The 8,506-nt window shown below is 41.0% G+C and overlaps 1 non-coding gene across 1 annotated transcript; it reads right to left on the bottom strand.

Moving 5' to 3' along the window:
* Positions 1-6,227: 6,227 nt before the first annotated feature.
* Positions 6,228-6,301, bottom strand: trnai-aau (transfer RNA isoleucine (anticodon AAU)). The gene has a single exon. It is a non-coding gene; the product is annotated as a tRNA-Ile (tRNA).
* Positions 6,302-8,506: the final 2,205 nt, after the last annotated feature.

The raw sequence follows: 8,506 nt of genomic DNA, 5'->3' as shown, positions 1-8,506 counted from the left end.
CACTTTGCTCTCAAATCGCTCAGCTCTTTTTTGAGCTCAGATACCGTGGATTGCAGAGTCACTACTTCATCACGCCAGGTGGAGAGGCCGCTTTCAATGTCCTTCACCGTGGCTTTCACCTCATCCACCTGTTTTCATGTAGCTTCTCTGCAGCTAGTGATTTCGTCCTTTACTGATTGCAATTCAGTCTTGATGGCGCCGAAGTCCTCCGCGAGTGCTCTCCTGAGTTCTTCTTTTATCACAGATGAGATGTCTTCTTTGATAGACAGAATAACTTGAGATTACAAGTCTGCGATGATATTCTGCTCCTCGTCGGTGCTTTGTTCCTCGGCTTCAGTCAGGCTAGCTGCCTCCTCTGGGTTAGCTGCGGTGGCTTTCGGCCTGATTAGCTTTGCATTAGCTCCAGAGTATCTGTATTTTTCGTAAGCTAGACGCCATTTCGAACAGAAATTTGGGGACAAAGCGTCACCCTACACTCTTAACTTCCTTCTGATGTAAATGATATACGCATGTAGGTCGAAAAAATAATAGTTTGTGACACTTTTAGCATTGATTAGCGGGAGCCTCCACAGACACGACCTACTCCACTGCTGGCTCACTAGCGCCCCCTAACCTCAGTGCTTTTAATTAACATTTAAAAGCTAATTAGTTACCTGTAGCGGTATAGTTGACCGCCTCCCACACACACGCTCGTATAGCACTGAAACAGCCCTTCTCAAAGTGACCAACGACCTCCTCCTCTCATCTGACTCTGGTCTACTCTCAATTCTTGTTCTTCTTAATCTCACTGTTGCTTTCGACACCATCAACCACTCCATCCTACTTTCCCGCTTAAAATCTCTCCTTAATTGTACTGGCGATGCCCTCACCTGGTTACAGTCTTACCTCACTAACAGAAAACAATTTATCTTCATCAACAACTACTCCTCCTCCACTGCCCCCCTGTCCCAAGGAGTCCCCCAGGGCTCTGTGCTTGGTCCTCTCCTCTTCACCATCTACCTCCTCCCCCTCGGTCAAATCATTCGTCGTCATGGTCTCCGTTTTCACTGTTGCGCCGACAACGTCCAATTATACATCTCCACCAAGTCTATCACCCATGAAACCCACTCCACACTCTCAAACTGTCTTTCTGATATCAAAACATGGCCCCAAGAAAACTTCCTGATCTTAAACAGTAACAAATCAGACATACTCCTCATTGGTCCAAACTCCCTCACCAAAACAGCCTCTGACTTTCACCTCACCATTGATAACTCTACCCTGTGTCCCGCCTCTGAGTGCCGTAACCTTGGTATCATTTTTGATAATAACCTTTCCTTCGACCAACACATCAAACAAATCATGAAAAACGCTTTTTTCCACCTCAAAAACATCTCTCGTCTCCGTCCTTCACTTTCCTTCCCCGCCGCTGAAACCCTAATTCACGCCTTTATCACATTCCGCCTTGACTACTGCAATAGCATCCTCTTTGATACAACCTCCACACTCCTAAATAAACTCCAATACATCCAAAATGCAGCCCTGTCCTCCAAAACCTCCACTGGCTCCCCGTTCCTCAGTGCATCCCTACCAAGCCACATCCGCAACTGCACCGACCTCCCATCCTTCAAATCATCTCTCAAAACTCACCTGTTTCACTCAGCCTTCAATATTTAAACCACCCACCCACCCACTCACTCTCTTCTTTTCTCTGTCATATTTTCTTGTTGTTTTTATGCTGTAAAGTGTCTTTGAGTGTCTCGAAAAGCGCTTTTAAATAAAATGCATTATTATTATTATTATACCCACAGTGCGGCCATGTTTAAAGGGTAACGTCATACTATGACGTCATTGCGCACCAAATCTCACGGTACTGAGACCAGGTCTCACGACAATTTGATTGGCTGAGTGGGAGGGGGAGCAGCAGAGTGACAGGGTTACACATGTTTTCAAAAAAATATCAAAATAATATTAATTCACTGGAACACATCTGTAACCTTTGCACACCCAGAAACACAATATATTATGACTGTAAATATCATGTCTGCTATTAAAAACTGTATATTACAATAATTAGCATATTAGCACACACTTAGCTATAATAGAGCTTTTCATCTGTAAACCCTTCTTAGAAACCAATGATCACACAATGTGTTGCCTGTTATCTCACGCTACGTGAGATAATTGGATTTTTGTGATTTTAAAACCAATCAGAAATACACCGTTTTTATCTGTATTTGGTTTTTACGTTTTCCTGTTTCTGGAAATCATTGGTTGAAAAATAGGTGAATGTCAAGCAGCATTTTGTCAGGTCTGTTGTGTTTGTTTTTGTTTGCAATGCCTTTGAATAAGTTGTTTTGTGCCTGACTTGGCTAGCTACGCCACAAGTTTTCCCTCAGTGTCCTTAGGTCTCACATGTTAGATGGACCTTGAACTGAGACATGTTTGAATACTTTACATTGTAGTGTTGCACAAATGTTTGATCATTTTGTTTTTGCCTTCTTCACGTGACAAATCACAGCACTTTATACAGCAGCATATTATGTGTTTTGTTCATTTCTGTTGGTTTTGCTTTAAAAAAAAAGTCTTAAATTGTCTTAAATTTGACATAAAAAGTGTGCAGCAACCACTGTTTCTGGTGTACGGTTCATACTGTTAATAAATGTTGATGGTACTCATACTCCTGGTTGTGATTCTGATAAGATGTTTATTCTAAGAACAAAAACTGGTTTTAAGGTTTTGTTTTAGTTTTAATATAGATTTAGGTTTATTTCAAGATGAGTCAACTTGTATCAAGAAACAGCTTAATCATTTTTCACTAATGCTGAGTCATTTTTTACTTAGATTAGTTGTTTTCTTCTTGTTCCGAAGCTTTAATTTGCATAAATTAAAAAAGCAAAAAAAAAATTTTACAAGAATTATTTGTTTATATTCAGTATATTTCACTTGTTATTGTGTTGTAGGAAGTTTGATTTCAAGTATTTTAATCTAATAATCATCCATTTCTGCTTATTTTAACCCTTTAGAATACTTATCTTGCTAACCACTACATTAATAATAATTAAATTCAGTACATCTACACGTCTGCTATATGTTGTCACCACTAAAATGTAGTATTTTTTTTCTAGATCATCACCAACTCAGGTTGATCCAGGCTGATTAAAACCATCCCATCTGAGCTGGGACATGAACTGATCCATTTATTCACACATTAGTTCTTCTAATGTCTTTAAACACTTTTATTGATACACACAGACCTGGTCAGAGCAGGTCACACTCCCAGTTAGGATCATGGAGAATAACATTTGCTCCATCTCAGTATCTAGTTTAGACTTTTTTTAGACCTGTGTCCTGGGTATGATGGGTTTATGAGGTGAACAGTACTCAGCCATGTTGGGAAGTCCAGAAATCACACAGCATCTCACCCAATCATACTCACTGTGGTTCATGCCAGAAAATACCACAGACCAAGTATTTGTAGTGTAGTCATAGCACTCAACAATTCTGTTTCGTCTTCTACAAGAGACAACAAAGATCTTCTTGTTCATCACTGCAATGTCAAAGTAACTGTTTCTGTGGACCATTTCAGGGACATCGTACCAGGTGTTGGTTACTGGGTTATAAGCCTCAGCAGAACTCAGATCTATGAATCTATCTCTGCCTCCAACTGCAAAAATGTGGCCCATATATGCAACGACTCCAAGTTTATACCGATGTGTTCCCATGGAAGTGATCAGTGTCCACTGGTTGGTGTCTGGGTTGTAATACTCAGCAGTATTCAGTACTCTATTATTCATTCCTCCACATATGTAAATCTTGTTGTTCAGTGTGGTGCAGCTGGCGTAGCTCCTTCCGAAATTCATTGATGCAATGAACGTCCACTGGTTGATGTTGGGCTGGTAGCGTTCAGCAGTTCTGTGTGAGATAACATCATCATCCCTGCAGCCTCCCATAGCGTAGATGTATCCCTTTAGCTCAGTAACACTCATTAAGGCCCGTGACTCCTGCATTGGTGACATCTCCTGCCAAGTGTGTGTGACTAGGTTATACCTCCACACTCTGTTAGAGGCGTTGATCCGTCTTAAACCACCACCCACAATGTAGAAGCATCTACCAAGGAAGACAGTGCTGTAGAGGAATAAGTGAGTCATGGGATTCTCCAGACTAGGATGAGTGTGAACTGTGATCCAGCTGTTAGTTCTGTAGTCAAAGGCCTCTATGGTCTTTGAATAGAATCTAAACATCAGTAAGACGGCGTTTGGCAAGCGACGGCAAAACAAGGTGTTGTTGATCCCAGACTCAGAGCAGAGTAACGAAGGTTGAGACATGACTTTAAGGGTATCAGAGACCAAGAGGTGGGACTCAGGGTTTGTTTTTACCACATCATTGTTAAGCACATTGTCTGTGATGTAACTTTTGTCCATCAGCCCCAGTCGTACCTTTGGTAAAAGAGTAGAAATGGCTCCCTGTCGTTCCTCAGGCATGTGGTTTATCCATCTTAAAACACTTTGATAAACTGTGCTCTCCTGGGTCACAGTAAGGTCATCCTGACCCAGGATATCAGCCAGCTCCTGCTCCGCAAGCTGCAAAAACTCTTCACAGAGTGAAACCTCCTCAAAATTCTCACAGATAAAGTGAAAGGCCTCATTCTTCAGTTGAGACAAAATGGGAATATTCCAGACTTTAGTAAACTGCCACATCCCAATGCATTTTTCCGGACAGAGGTGATCCTTCAGAGCTTCAAAGCATGTTTGTTCCAGACTCTTTACATTGAACTGATGCACTTCCATCATTAGATCAAATATATAACTGTTGTCAAAGTGACAGAGATAAAGTAAATTCACTGAGTCCAAGGAGTTTGTGGGTTATTGTGTCTCTCTCAGAAGGTTTTCCCTCATTAAAGAATACTCAAGGTGCTGCTGAGTCCTTTGATGTGTGACCAGCTCCTGATGATGTCATCAGCAGAGTGTGTGATGATGTCACAGTGAAATTCACACTGACATTCCTTCTGCTGGCTCCTGATTGGTGGATGGCATGACAGGTTCTGCGTTCTTTGATATCTGTGTGTGTGTGTGGGTGGGTGGAGGTGTCTCAGCTATCAATCAATCTTTTATTTGTATAGCGCCAAATCATAACCAATGGTATCTCAAGACACTTTACAGTAGAGCAGTCTTAAGGACGGACTCTTCATTTTATGGATACACACATATGCATATATACGTTTATACACATACATATGTATCCCACACCCAACATGAATTCATCATGGCGGCAAGGAAAACCTTCTGTTAAGCAGCAGGAACCTTGTGTGGATCCCATTCCTATGATGAACAGCCATCCACGTTATGCTGTGTTGGGTGTGTGCAGAGGAAAGGGTGGAGACAGAGTTGTTGAGACTCTGTAACTCCACACTGAGGATCCCACGGACCTGCAAGACAAAAGCCAGAAGGAGTACAGGAGCAAACACACAAGGGAAGAAGCAGACATAGAGGGAGTGTTAGAGAGAGGAATGGGACCCTCTCTAACCTAAATGACCTCTCTCTTAACGCCCTCTCCAACCTCTCTCCAACCGAGCATGCCAGACCCCCACCGGCAGTCTATGCCTATTGCATCTTAACTATGAGCTATGAGCTGGTTCCTAACTAAAAGCTTTACCAAGAGGAATGTTTTGAGCCTAACCTTAAAGGTAGAGAGGGTGTCTGCCCCCGAACCGTGGTTGGTAGATGGTTCCAGAGAAGTGGGGCCTGATAACTGAAAGCTCTTCCTCCTATACTACTTTTAGAGACAAATGGAACAACGAGTAGTCCAGCATTTTGAGAGCGTAGTGTTCTGGGGGGATTGTATGGCACTACAAGCTCCTTGAGATAGACTGGTGCCTGTCCATTTAGGGCTTTATAAGTGAGAAGAAGAATCTTGAATTCTATTCTATATTTCATGGGAAGCCAATGCAGAGAGGCTAATACAGGAGTAATGTGATCTTTAACCTAAATTGTTCTGGGATTATTCATCAATAAATTGGTTTTTGTCCTACTTGCTGATTTATTAAGATGTTAAAAAGAAGCTTCTTTACTGACAGTCATTCTAGATTTTTGGCTATTTGTGAATTTTCTTCCAGGTTTGGGAATGATTAACAGTTTAGATATTCTTTATCTGTGTTTATTGTATACATATTCATACCTTGTCCTTTCTGACTCATACACTAACATTTACAACACATGAAAGCAGGTTTATGGTCCTTGATTAATATCTGGCCAGTATGGGGTTTGAACCCATGACCTTGGTGTTATTAGCACCACGCTCTGACCAGCTGAGCTAACTGGCCTATGAAGCTGCAAAAATGTGTAAAAATATGGTTGAGTTTAAACGATCACGGTTCTAAACACCCAGAAAGTTGGCAGGTGAAAATTCAGCAGTACTCATCCCTTCGCTTAAAGCTGCAGTATGTTTTTTTTTTTTTTTTTTATGTTATTTGGTCAAAAGTCCATAATCATCTTTGAGCATATTGTAATATTGTAAAGTGTTCTGAGTAGACAGTGAATCTCTTCTCCAGGCTCTGAAAATAAAGTTTATCAATACAGGATGGATGTCAGCCAATCAGAGGTCTTTCTACCAACACAGCAATCTTATGAGCTGTTTTAAGCATTACTATTGGCTGCTGGAGCTGCTCATTAAAAATCAACGTGTGTTCTTGATCTGAGAGTAGATAAAGTCCCATGGCTTTATATTCCAGCAGAAATCTCTAACGTGACTTTTGTCAAATCAAGAGGAAAAATGAAGACTGAGGTGGAGAAGCAACAGAATAAAGGCACAAACATGTTCATGAGGAACAGAGTCACAGAGGTTCCTCTGACTCTGTGTGTGTGGTGGACTTCACTTGATCTGCTTTCAGTCCGTGCACAGTCTGCCCTGAGTCAGAGAGAGAGTGATAACAAACGAGATAAATAGCTTGTAAAACTAAGAGAAACATTATCTAAGGTGGAGACAGAGAACAGACACATTTCATCTGCAGTGTGGAGTGTGTCTGCTCTGATCATCACACACACACACACACACACACACACAAGGCCTTATGGTTCTCCCGACCGGCTGTAGGTCGAGGCAATTCTTGGTAGTGAGGGCCAATCAGCTCTCAACTTGTCACCAAGAATTAACCAAGAATTGAGCCCGTCCACCAATCGCTTCCCGAAGTCCCGCCCCACAGCAACCAAGAATTGACCAATCAGAGGACTTCCATCATTCTTAGCCAGCGGACTTGGAAAATTACCGGAGATTTCACTGTACCACAGCATCGCTCAACATTACATCGATTTTTACAAGGTAAGTGCAATGAACTAAGTAATTTGTGTTTTTAAAACCCTTTTTTAAAAATGAATTGGCAGGGTGTCTGTCTAGCGAGAGCCATTTTATTATAGTCACGCTCGTAATTACGACGCTTTTACCTGGCCCAACCCCCCACTACCTGTTTTTCTGGGGTTGTTTCGGCACTTAAACTCGTTGTTTATAGTGCTTCAAGTCATGGCAAAGTGTTAAGATTTATTTTCCAGTGGTAGTTTAATTTATTAATGAACGTAATGTTACAAACGGAAGTGTGTAATTTATTTTTTTTTGGTACGCGGTTACTGTTACTACTGTAACTTAGCACGCCTACTTTAGTTCTGTTACTTTTACAACTGTCTTAAACTGTGTTCCATTTATTTGTAGATTTGTGTATCAAACATTCATTCAGTCAGTCAGTCAGTCAGTCAGCTCGTAATTACGACACTTTTACCTAGCCCAACCCCCCACTCTACCTGTTTTTCTGGGGTTGTTTTCACACAAACTCGTTGTTTATAGTGCTTTAAGTCACGGCAAAGTGTTAAGATTTATTTTCCAGTGGTAGCTTAATTCATCAATTAATGTAATGTTACAAACGGAAGCGTGTATTATTTATTTACTGTGTTCTTAAACTGTGTTCCACTTATTTGTAGATTTGTGTATCAAACATTCAGTCAGTCAGTCAGTCAGTCAGTCAGTCAGTCAGTCAGTCAGTCAATCGTTTATTCATTCATTTCCTCCTGATAGGGCAAATGTGTGTAGATAATTCAGTACTTTTTTATATTTATTTGAGGTTAGCATCTAGCTCCTCCTTTTTCTTTTAACAAGTTTGCTAATTAAAAACTTAGCTGTGTTAGGAATAACATGTTAATTCTAAGTCAGCGTGTGTACATAGTGTATGCAAATATTTACTGTTAATTAAACATTATCTGCTCAACTACTACAACTAAGCAACTGCTGAAATGCCTATTCAGTCTTTTTTATTTCTTTGTCAAACAGATGGAACCCCACTTTTTTAGACGGGCTGATGGTAGCTTAAAAATATCTGACTCCTTTGAGGCAATGGAAATAAAAAAGGCTAATAAGGGAAAGCCATGGATGCGACCCTTGTCCCCGGAGGCTGTGATGGATAAGGCTCGAAGCAAGCAAGCAGAAAACACTTACTGGGTTTCTTTGAAATCCAGTTTGGTGTTTTCCGCGGACAGACCTTCAA

Source organism: Gouania willdenowi, unplaced genomic scaffold (genome assembly GCF_900634775.1).
Source record: "Gouania willdenowi unplaced genomic scaffold, fGouWil2.1 scaffold_338_arrow_ctg1, whole genome shotgun sequence".
Lineage (NCBI taxonomy): Eukaryota > Metazoa > Chordata > Actinopteri > Blenniiformes > Gobiesocidae > Gouania > Gouania willdenowi.
This window is presented reverse-complemented; position numbering and strand designations above follow the sequence as displayed.